We start from the raw sequence: 12,848 nt of genomic DNA, 5'->3' as shown, positions 1-12,848 counted from the left end.
TATTCCTCAGGCAGTAATTAGCATCCTTGTTACTTCCAGCTTTATTTGTCAGTTTTGGTTTTTCCTCCCTGCCATATTCCTAGCCTTTGTACTTTCTTCTGCCTCTTGCAGATGTTATAAGGCCTGGCTCTAAAGGCTGGCTAGAGTACTATTGCTATCTCTCTTTAGTTCAGTTCAAGGTAATCAGTTTATGAAGCTGCTTAAAAAAGCTTATTAGGCCTCACTACTGACGAAAATGAAAAACTAGAAACCTAAGTCTGTCCTTTTAAAGATCTTCATTGACTCATTGGGAAAAGTAGTTTTTTTTTTCCCAGAGAGATTTTCAAAGAAGAAAAATGTGATGTGGTCAGTCATGCAAGCACTTGTAACCCATCCATAAAGCAGGTGCCTGTGCAACTCTGACTCATGACGCTTACCCAGCTCAAGTTGAAGGGAATACGCTCATTCTCCATTCAAGTATCTTCTCGCCACCTCTCTTCCCGCTGAATAATCAGGGAAGCGGGGCAGTGGTGGGCTAGAGACCCTGACTTTTGTCTCAATGCTGTAAGATAACAGAAGAATGCTTTGGCTATAGACGTAAAGGTCCCTCCCAATGTCTAGCTATCGGGGACTTTGTGACAGGTTCAAAATACCTATTATATTTTAACTCATTTGGGAAAGAACAAAAATATTTCAAAAGTAAGTCAACTAAAATCTATGTTCTCATTTCTGTTCTTTTTATGGCAATGTTATTTGTAAAAATAGTTGTCATTTCATATGCTACATCTTTACCAACTTTTGCCTAACCTCTTATAAACAGTGTTGAATGTTTTTGTGCCCTGCACAGTTTAAGGAAAACCAAATTGGTCTAGTCCAGTACAAAGATCTTACTGGGAATCACCGGTAATTTTGATGTTATGTACTTTGTCCTACTTCTTAAATATTAGTACATCTTTTTCTATGTATGTGTACTTCACATAATATACTCTATACAAAGAGGATTTTTTTTAATGAATATTTCAGAGGAAATACCGTGCATATTTATGTATAGTATCTTTTCTCATAAGAATGCTCTACTTTGTACATACTTTAATCTTATACAGGAAAGCTGCAGTTTCTTTACAAGTTCAAGTTTAATTTTTTTAAAAGCACTGTTTACTTTTATCAATGTTTTATCAGTGCTTTCCCGTATTTTCTAAAGAGTTTAGACTTCTAAAACTAAATATTTTTGAAGTATAGAAGGAAAAAAAATTCACATTTTATGAAAATTTATTGGGAAACGTTAACTATTAACAACTCAGTGCCTGGCTGGTGTGGCTCAGTGGTTGAGCATCCACCAATGAAGCAGGAGGTCACAGTCGATTGCCAGTCAGGGCACATGCCCAGTAGGTGGCATGCAGGAGGCAGCCAATCAGTGATTCTCTCCATTGATGTTTCTGTTTCCCTCCCCTTCTCCCTTTCTGTCTGAAATCAATAATATACATAAGGAGTAAGGTAAAAGTGATCCTGTCACTAAAAGGTTAAAGTGCAACAGCAAGGAAATTTGAGTTAAAAGTTTTCCCAAGTTAAAAAAGTAAGTCTAAAATTTAAGTTGTTCACACATATATAAACATTTACCCAGCTGCCATATATCATCATAGTGTTAGCTTCATTTTGTTTTTACTAAGTTAATTTTCTTATGGAGTCCTCTGGAAGTGAATGAACCTCAAAATAAGTAGGGAATTTTTAAAAAACACTGATAAAAGTAAACAGTGCTTTTAAAAAAATTAAACTTGAACTTGTAAAGAAACTGCAGCTTTCCCGTATAAGGAGAAATTTTTCTATAGAAATATTTTTAAAGAAATGAAGTAAAGATTTTTGTAAATCTTTACTTTGTTTACAAATTCAAAGAGATTTGTTATGTAAAACCTTTAGCCCCAATGTTACATAACCAGTGTGGATGTAACATTAAAAATAGAATCTAAGAAGTCAGCCAAGTGTGTTGCCAGCTCTCATCCGTGTCAGTTATGGCCTGCAGTTGTGTTTTTTTTTCTTAACAGAGCTCATGGTTTAGTTTTTGTTTTGCATGAGACACACATACATCGTGATTTCAGAAGGATGAAAAGGTTAGCCTTTCTTGGCTAGGTCAGCGGTTTTAAACCTTGCATTCATGTTAGAATCACTTTAAAAGCTTTTAAAATTAATACCATACCCAGGCTCCACCCAGACCTATTAAATTATATAAAGATTGGGCATTAATATTTTTTTGGAAATCTTTCATGTGATTTTAATGTGCAGCCTGGATTGAGAACTTTTAGGCTAGAAGAAAAGATTTGTTTCCTACGGCTTTTATCCAAGGAGGCTAACATTGAGTGTCTACCATGTGCTGGACACTGGTAGATATTTGTCTTTTTAACTTATACCAGCCCTGTAAGTGGATTCCTACCGTTGCCCTTATCTCTTTGTGGATAAAGAAAATAAGACAGATTATAAGTCTTCAGAACTCCAACTTTTGAACCTATCAATGCTATAATAGAGGTACAGTAGTAAGTAAATGAAAAATGTGAGCAAAAGACAAGCAAATTGCATATTAATAGAGGCTTGCAATAAATTTTATGAAGTTCAATGTCTATAATCTATTTTACTTATGCTTTTGAACTCCAAACATGATTCCTACAATAAAAAAAGTTCTTGCTTTGTTAAACTTGTAGGTAGTGTTCTGCATGGTTGAGAAACATGGTTCTTAACAAATTTATTTGCTATAGTTTAATCTCTGTTTGCTTTACAGGCCTTATCTTTTTCATTCTTTCCTTTCTGTCCTCCTTTAGTCATACTGAGCCTTACATAGTTCTTGTTCAAATGACATGATGTACTTCCCATCTCTAGGCTTTTTACACATGCAAGTCTCAGTATAGCCTGCCATACCCCTAACCCAACTTTTCCCTGCCTGCTTTCAATGGACTAATTCCTGCTCACTTTTCACTATGCTCAAGAGTTATACTAGCTGAACAAATTTTATTAGTCTCCCCTTTTACCCTGGGTTGTGTCCAGCACATGGTAGACACTCAATGTTGTGTTTCTTGTTTTATCTAGTGGAGCTAAATTAGCCCTAGAGTAAAAGCTGATTGTTTACATCCAACAAAGATTAAAGGCAGTCCTTGAAAGAATCAAACTCATTCATAACTAACTTAACTTCATGGAGAACAACCTCCAACACTCAAAAGGAATACAATAAATGCAGCATTTAAGAAAGTAAAATTCACCATATCTAGCATCTGATAAAAAACTATCAGAATTCAAAGGAGGAAAATATAACTCCTACCCAAGGGAAAAACCAATCAATAGAAACAGATTCAGGAAATTATGGAAAGGAAGGACAAACTAGCAGCTTATAGTACTATAAAGAAAAACATGAACACAATAAAGAAATGGAAAATCCAAGAAGCTCAACATCCTAGCAGAATAAACAAAACCATACCAAGGCACATCATAAGTTAATTAAAAACAATGATAGAGTAAAAATGGAGAGAAGAGATGAAGATGTACAAAGCCAGATATAAAACAGCCACATGGATTTAAAGTACAGAATAGGGAATATCATATAATAACTATATATGGTGCCAGGTGGGTAACAGACTTACTGAGGTGGTCACTTCCTAAGTTCTATGATGTCTAATTGCTATGTTGTACACCTAAAACTAATGTCTGGCAAATGTAATTGAGAGAAAAAATGTTTTTAAGTGATAAAGAGAAACTTAAAAGCAACTAGAGAAAAAGAACATGTTACATATACAACAGAGTTCAATAAAGTATATACAGCCCTCAAGCCAACTTCTTTATTTGTAAACTAGAGGCCCAGTGCACAAAAATTTGTGCACTCAGGGGGTGTCCCTCAGCCCGGCCTGTGCCCTCTCACAGTCTGGGACCCCTCGGGGGATGACCACCTGCTGGTTTAGGCCCGCTCCCTGGGGGATTGGGCCTAAGCTGGAAGTCAGACATCCCTCTGGCAGCCCGGGAGCCCTCGGGGGATGTCCACTTGCCAGCAGGGAGCAGGCCTAAACTGCAGTCGGACATCCTTAGCGCTGCTGAGGGGCGGGAGAGGTTCCCACCACCATCACTGTACTGGCAGCCGTCAGCCTGGCTTGTGGCTGAGCAGAGCTCCCCCTGTGGGAGCACACTGATGACTAGGGGGCAGCTCCTGCATTGATTATCTGCCCCCTGGTGGTCAGTGTGTGTCATAGTGACCAGTCATTCCCAATCGTTCTGCTGTTAGGGTCAATTTGCATATTACCCTTTTATTATATAGGCTAGAGGCCTGGTGCATGGTTGGGGACTGGCTGGTTTGCCCTGAAGGGTGTCCTGGATCAGGGTGGGGATCCCACTGGGGTGCCTGGTCAGCCTGAGGGGCTGAGGGCTGTTTTCAGGCTGGCCATAGCCCCTTCAGGGTGGGGGTCCCCACTGGGGTGCCTGGCCAGCCTGGGTGAGTGGCTGAGGGCCATTTTCAGGCTGGCTAAGCTCCCCAGTGGGGACCCTCACCCCCATGAGGGTGTGGCCAGCCTGGGTGAGGGGCTGAGGGCTGTTTTCAGGCTGGCCACAGCCCCTTCAGTGTGGGGGTCCCCACTGGGGTGCCTGGCCAGCCTGGGTGAGTGGCTGAGGGCCATTTTCAGGCTGGCTAAGCTCCCCAGCGGGGACCCTCACCCCATGAGGGTGTGGCCAGTCTGGGTGAGGGGCTGATGGCTGTTTGCAGGCTGGCCACAACCCCCAGCCATCCAAGCTCCCAGTGGAGGCTGGCTGAAAGCAGATACCTGGGATTTATTTGTCTTCTATAATTGAAACTATGTTGCCATGAGCGGAGGCCACAGCCGGCTCAGGGCAGGCGGGAAGATTGGCTTCCTCCATCGCCCGGGCAACCAAGCCTCCTGCTTGCTCCAGCTCCGTGGCTGCCAGCCACCATCTTGGTTGGGTTAATTTGCATATAGTCGCTCTGATTGGCTGGTGGGTGTGGCTCAGGGCATAGTGAAGGTACAGTCAATTAGCAACTTTGTCTTTTATTAGTGTAGATACTCATTGGAACACTGTCATTCCTATTTGTTTACCTATTGTCTATGGCAGTTTTCACATTACAATGGTGGAGTTGAGTAGTTGTAACAGTCTCTATGGCCTGAAAAGCCAAAAATATTTACTAGAGAACTTATCAATAAAGTTTGTAACCCCTGATATAGAGGAACAAGAAAGATGGCAGTCTTATTAGAAATTATGCAAGCTAGAAGGCAATGGAATGACATCTAAAAAAATGCAAGAAGAAAAACTGTCAACCTTTTAAATAGTCACTGTATTATACCAGAGGAAGTGTTATTCAAAATGAAGGTTAGAAACTTTTAAACAAAAGCTAAGAAAAATTTTTCTTGAATACTTGCACTATATACTGTGTTACAAAAAATTCTTGGTTGAAGGGAAATTATACCAGATGGAAAGGGATCTACACAAAGAAATGAAGTGCTGGAAATGGATTTGGCACATGACTCAATTTATAGAATATACAGGAAAGGAAGAAAGCTCAGCTTTGGAAAGCTCAAGACTCGCACTGTGGCCCTGGCTGGTGTTACTCAGTGGTTAGAGCTTCAGCCCATGGACAGAGGGGTCTCAGGTTTGATTCCGGTCAAGGGCACATGCCAGGTTGTGGGCTCAATCTCCAGTAGGGGGTGTGCAGGAGGCAGCCAATCAATGATTCTCTTTCATCATTGATGTTTCAATCTCTCCCTCTCCCTTCCTCTCTCTCAAATCAATAAAAACATTTAAAAAAATAAAATAAGTAAAAAGACAATCCATACAATGAGCAAAAGAGGAGCAAGAACTTCGAAGGAACAAATTTCTGATACACATACAAAAAGATGCTGACCTTCATTAGTAAAGAAATGTATATAAAACCATAGTGGCACACCATTAAATGCTCATAAAATGAATAAACTTTAAAAGATGGACAGTATCAATCTTTTGATGAGGTTGTAGAACATAGGCTTTCATACTACTTTGGAAAACTGGAAGCTATCTTCTAAAACTGGACATATGTATACTCTATCACCTAGTAACTCACTACTAGGAATAGATCTTACAGAAATGTGTGCACAGAACACATTTTAAAATGTTCAAAGTATTATTCATAGTAGCCTAAAACTTGAAATAACCAAATTGTCTGTGAAGAGAATAGAGAGATTGTGATATATCCACATACTAAATTCCTATAGAGCATTGAAAATGAACTCCAGATATGCATCACAACATAGATGAATTTCACAAGCATAATACTGAAAACAAACCACACAAGGAATACATACTCATCAAACTATGTACCTATAATTTTTTACTCTTCTGTCTATCTTTTATACTTCAAAAACAATGTTCAAGTTTCATTGTAACTGGCAGTTCTTTTGAGACTAGTTTAGTAAAGTGTAAGACTAGAGGCAAGAAAGCAGTTAAGCCAAGAGAGTTATAGAAAATAGGGTGAAAATGAAATATATATATATATGTATATATATATACACACACACACACACACACACACACACACACACACACACACACACACACTGAGTGGCCAGATTATTATGATCACCTGACGTTTGTAGGCAAATTAGCTATAATTTTGCGCTGAAGTTGCTAGAGGGCCAGACCATTATAAATAGGGAAGCAGGTTGTTTACCACGACAGTAGAAGTGATTTTTTTTCTGAAGATATGGGTAAACAACGCGATTTAACAGCCTTTGAATGGGGGGGGTGGGATTTCTTTTTAGGTTTAAATTAAAATGTCAGTTCCTCAGGTGTACTAGCCAGATTGTAAGTGGTCAGTGGTCTCATGTGACTCATGGCTACCTTCATGAACAGGACAACTCTAAATAATGGTGAACCTTTTAAAAATTTAAATACATATCTATTCCATAATTATGTAATGATTGAAAATGTTTAAGAAAAAAAATCAGTCTCAATCATACTTAGAGAATGGACCATGTACAACTTCTGAAAGGAGAACTTATTAATGACTTTTCCATTATTAAGGCAATAGAGCAATGGACTTGTTTTAATACTGCTCCCATTGACCACTCATTAAACAGTCTGTTCCTGGCTAGAAAAAGGAAAATAACTCATAATGTTTGCTTACCCTATTAGAACATCTTGTCTTCTTTTCATGTTTATTTTTATTTCTTGGGGTTGGGGTTATACTCTTGTCCTCTACTTCCTAGCACTGACCCTAGTTTATTTACAGACCATAACAACCTGAGACTAATATAATACTGAGTATCAACTGTAATTGAAAATTAGAAGAAAAACCAGACAATGACAGGGGTGAACATTTTTCAGGATGTCTGCCTTGTGGTATGTAATCTTGATACCAAACTCACAACGTTCCAGTAGAGAGCACTGCTGCCACTGAGTTTTGCCAGGATCCAAAGACTTGGCTAAGCCCAAGGCTCATGTTTATAAATCCTACTCAAGCTATGTTTTTTACAGCTTATATTTCCAGAGAACTGTATCAGTTTTTAGGTGTGAAGAACAGACTTTACCTTAATTTGGTTCTGTCTGAAGCAGTTTGTTTTCAAACATGGTTCAGAGTAAAAGAAGAAATATTGAAGTCTAGGTTAAAAATATGAAAAAGTAATTTCTGTTGTAATTGAGGGTACAACTTTGTGTGTCTCTGCTGAATAATTTCTTGCCTTGAATAATTTCTACCTTCTTTGCTTTTAGGAATCACAGAAGCAATTGCATAATTAAATTAGCCGGAGACAAGTTTGTTTCTTTCCTCAAACATGGCTAAGATGACCACAAAACGAAAAGTAAAATAATGATGATGATAATAATACAAAACTTGACTCTCAATCTCCACTGCCCTTCCCTAAATCCCAACAAAATAATAATAGAGAAAACATTTCAAGCAAACCTAAGAATCTTGCTTTGGGAAGTGATTGCCCAAAATGTTCTATTGTGTCTTCAGCAAGGATGCTGGCTGTCAATATAAATGGGTCAGCAAGTGTCTGGAACATGATGAATATTTCACTATTCACCATGGCTAGACCATGTAAGTGTATAAAATATATAAAGGGCAAGTTTATGTTAAATACTAGAGACAAAACAATAGATTGGCTGCCATCTGACAAATAAGTTATCTTCCTGGATCTACCATTGACTCAGAATAAATGCCTTAAACAATCCATATCTTCATTTTCTAGGCAACCCAGTGTCAGTTAACATCTCTTACTGGAGGTTTGTTTTTGAGGAAGACTAATGAGAGAGTAGCAATGTTTTATAATAATCTTCATTAAAAAAAAGATGTATCTTGCTCTTTCGATTTCACATATAAGTAGAATACTATGGCATTTGTCTTTCTCTAACTGAATTATTTCACTGAGCATAACATCCTCTAGGTCCATCCTTGTTTTTGCAAATGTTAAGATGTCATACTTTTTTTCTTTAAAAAAATTATACATGCCATAGTATTCTGCCCTGACCAGAAATTGAACCATGATATCCTGGTTCATAGGTCAATGCTCAACCACTGAGCAACACTGGCCAGGCAGATTTCATACTGTTTAATGGCCAAGTAGTATCCCGTTGTATCTATGTACCATAGCTTGAAACAGACTCAAAGACAAAGAGAACAGACTGGTGGATGCCAGAGGGGAGAAGAGTTGGGGGGCTGGCAGAAAGAAGCGAAGGGGTTAAGAACTACAAATTGGTAGTTACAAAATAGTCGTGGGGATTTTAAGTAGCCGGGCATACTGTCAATAGTATTGCAATATCTATGTATGGTGCCAGTTTAGGTACTGGAAATATTAAGGGGAAAACTATGTAAACTATATGATTGTCTAACCACTAAGCTGTATACCTGAAACTAATACCAAAAAAAAAGGAATTAAATTACAGACAAAAAAGAAAATAAATTGAAGGGCTCACCAAAAGTATTTTGTGCTAGTATAACATAGAAAACATTCATTTGTATGTCAACTTAGAACTAAAAAACCAATATGTTAATTAATTACTAAAAATCACCTTATAAGAAAGAAATCATTTTAAATCAAAAGAAGATGGTAAGCAAAGCCATCTTGCATTAAATATAAAATGGTAAAAAAAAAATTAAATGTATGGCTAGAGTTGGCAAGACTTCAGTGATAACCTCAAAGGCTCAGGTCAGTCAATGACTTACTTTCTCCACAAAAATTTAACAGAGCTGTTAACAAGAAGCTACCTGACAAGTATACTTGAGCATTGCTCTAACCTTCATTTCCTTACCCCTTCCAGTCATCTTTAAGATAATTTTTAATTAAAAAACAAAGTGCCCCAAAAGTAGGCAACAGAAATATTGAAAAAATAAGGATCTGAATCATCACATAGAAGAGTGAATTGGTTTTCTCCATCACTAGGAAAATCTCTAACAAGTAAAGGAGTGGTTTTAATGGTTGTCAAATAACTTTAAGCACTCATCATTCATGTACTAAGCTAATTGTAAACATTCCTCTCTGATACACCATTTCTAAGTAGAAAGCTTATTTTAAATTTTCACAATTTAAATAAAATGATTAAAGTGATTATTTTTGCCATTACACATTCTCAAAAATAGTATATTTAACACAACTTTCAATAAAGGGTTGGGACAATTGTAAATTCTGTGTATTTGGAAATATGGCTGTCTGCAATTAGATTGAATTCTCTCTGAAGGAATGCCTTCTTTGCATCCCAGTATCGACTGTAGCACTTGACGTTTAGTAGGTGCTGAATAGATGCACATGAAAGGGAACCTGGAACCTCTGAATTCTGATCTTCTCAAAGGCCTGGTCATTCTCTTGAGGCCTGAAAGAGTACACTATCTCTAGGGGTTTAAATGTCACTGAAGAGAACACAAATACCCAAGTCTAACTGAAAGACCTCAATTGTGCAAAGAAGACCTTACTCATATAACTTGCTAATGTACCATTCAGTGAGAATTTTCTCTCTCCTGCTGCCCTGTATAGAACTTATTTTTTTAGACTGGAAAATTTTAAATATATAAAAAGATAAGATGTATAATGAAGCCTATCTACCTATCACCCACTTTTTCTCTCCTGGGATTATTCTGAAGCGAACCTAGGCATCATTTTGACTTTAAATATTTCCAATTATATAAAAAATCCTACTAATTCTTATTAAAATAAAATTTAACCATAATAAAATGTTCACACCTAAAAATTTAACAATGATTTCTTAGCATCAGGAAACTCCAGTTACTATCCAGATGTCCCCATTGTCTTAGAATGCTTGGTTTTTTAGATTACTTAGAATGTTTTGTCTTAGAATATTTTTGTTAGAATCAGAATCCAATTAAGATCGATACACTGCAATTGATTTAGCTATGCCTCCTCAGACTTGTAAGGATTCCCTCCCCACCTCTTCCTCTTTTATTTCCCTTGCAAATTTTGCTGTTGTCATTGTTGAGTAAACCACTTTCCTGGTTCTATAGTTTCCCATTGAGAATATCCCTCTAAAGATTAAAATCAAATTATTGTTTCAAAGGCACTTAGAATACTTACTATATGGTTATGCCTCTAACTTGATACAGAGTTAGAGTCACTTGTCTTTTTCTTAATATCTAATTTTAGGAATTGTTTTTAATTTAATTTTATAAATATGTAAAACATATACATGATCTAAAATCAAAACTATAAAACAAGGTATATTCAAAGAAGATAAACTTCTATCCCTTTCCGCATCCTACTCCCTCCCCACTAGTAACCATTTCGCTTAATTTTATAGTTAATCCTCCTATTGTTTTTTGAAGCAAATGGTATATATAGTCATATCCATCCCTTAGATAAATGGTAGCATACTACACATGATTCTATCCACTTTACGTTGTAAAAAGTATACCCTGGTGATCACACTATAGTAGTATAGATAGTCTTCTCCCTTTTAGAGTGAGAATCATCCAGTTGTGTAGATAGACAATGGTTCATTAGACTAGTCCTTCACTGATGGACTTGAGTTGTTTGCCTGCTAACTGCTTGTGCTTATGCATTGAGAGGGTTCAGGTCTCCACTGCCTTACCACATAGCCCAGATGTAATGGTAGTTCTTTTGACTCCCATCATTCCTTCCTAGATGCCCTGTATATTGTAGCTTTCTCCTTTCTCTGTTTTGGGGAAGCTTGTACTTCCTCTCCTTTCTCCTACTCTCTCCTGTTCTCCTGCATCATCTGCACTTCACTCTGTATGGGGACACAAGGTGCTCTGCAATATCTTCAACAACCTCATGTTTTCTTCTTTCCAAAGGAGCTCTTTATTTTCCTTTGGAAACCTTACTATTTTGATAAAATAAGTGGACTTTTAGGCAGTCACCAGGGAGCAAAATGCCTCACAAAATAAAATCATTTCCTGGTTTCTGAGAACAATACGTCGTTAAGCATTCCCATTTCAAACAGTTCCAGCCTCAGCTGACCAAGAGGTACTAAATGCACCCCCATGCCTCAAAGGTCATTGACCATGCAACTATGGAAAGCATGGGGGATATCGGCATCCTCCGGGTCCTCCTTTAAAATTTACCAAACAACTGGGAAGAATTCTACAATTCACGAGCACAGATATAATTTTGTTTTTCAGAGAGATTGGCTTTATTGAGAGGTATAGCAGGACTATGAAACCCAGTGTTGAAGATTAGGGGAAAGAACAAAGAACTGAAAGGCAAGGAAAGGGTTAGAATAGGAAGGGAGGCTATGCAAGACAAGTTATGACTACTTCAGAATCTCTCCCTATTAACCGTGGCTACCCTGGTCCCCCACACACATATTCCAGACATCTCTGGACCTGCACCCTCATTCATTCATCCATTCCCTCCTTCTCTATACAATTATTAGTATGTCCTTCACATTATGCTTCATTGGGGTTTTATTACTCAACTATAACTCAGTTTTTTCATATTAAAACAAAAATAACTTTCTTTTTTATAGCTGCTTAATATTCTATTGTAAGCATGTATCTGCTCATGTGTTTGGGGTTTTACATATGGAATTTTTTTTGTTCATATCCTTTGTCCATTTTTTCTATTGAGTTCTTTATAAACTAGTCAGAACTCTATATTTATTAGGGACATAATCCTTTGACTTGATTTGAGTTTTGAATATTTTTTTCTTATTTTAATCTTTTCATCTACATTTTTATTTTAATCATGGTATTTTTGTTATGCAGAAGTTGTTCTTTTTTTTAATAGAGCAAAGAGTAACAGTATTTAGTAATGGCTTATATATTTTGTGTTTCAGTTAATAATATCTGGTGAAGGAGAAATTTAATTGTGGTTTGAAAACAGTAAGTCTTGAGGAAAAGAAATATTTAAAAGACTGAAAAATACTGGCAGATTATGGGGAGTTCAGAAAGCACACCTTCAAAGCATTGCCATAATTAAAGTCTGGTAGAAGGGCCACACCTATTCTTGTGACAGTTTAGGGCAGGGATAGAAACTGTCAAGAAATTAAAAGTGACAGTTTATTTTTTAATTGGTGTATAACACATATTATAAATTGAATAAAGTGCACACAATAAGTATGCAGCTCAACACATTTTCACATACAAAGATTTCCTGTGTAACCATCACCCAGATCAAGATTCTGCAAATGCCAAGTTCTTGGTCACCTTGAAAATGGAGGGAAAAAGGATGTTTAGTTCTGAGTGTTAAAGAAATATACCTGCCCTAGCCTATTTTCTCAGTGGATAGAGCGCTGGCCCTTGGACTGAAGGGTCCTAGGTTTGATTCCGGTCAAGGGCACATACGTTGGTTGCAGGCTTGATCCCCATGGCACAGGGCACATGTGGGAGGCAACCAATTGGTGTGTCTTTCTCACATCGATGTTTCTCTCTTTCTGTATCTCTGTCTCTT

Source organism: Myotis daubentonii, chromosome 5, assembly GCF_963259705.1.
Source record: "Myotis daubentonii chromosome 5, mMyoDau2.1, whole genome shotgun sequence".
NCBI classification, from domain to species: Eukaryota; Metazoa; Chordata; class Mammalia; order Chiroptera; family Vespertilionidae; genus Myotis; species Myotis daubentonii.
The sequence above is the reverse complement of the archived record's forward strand: the minus strand, read 5'-3'. Positions refer to the sequence as shown.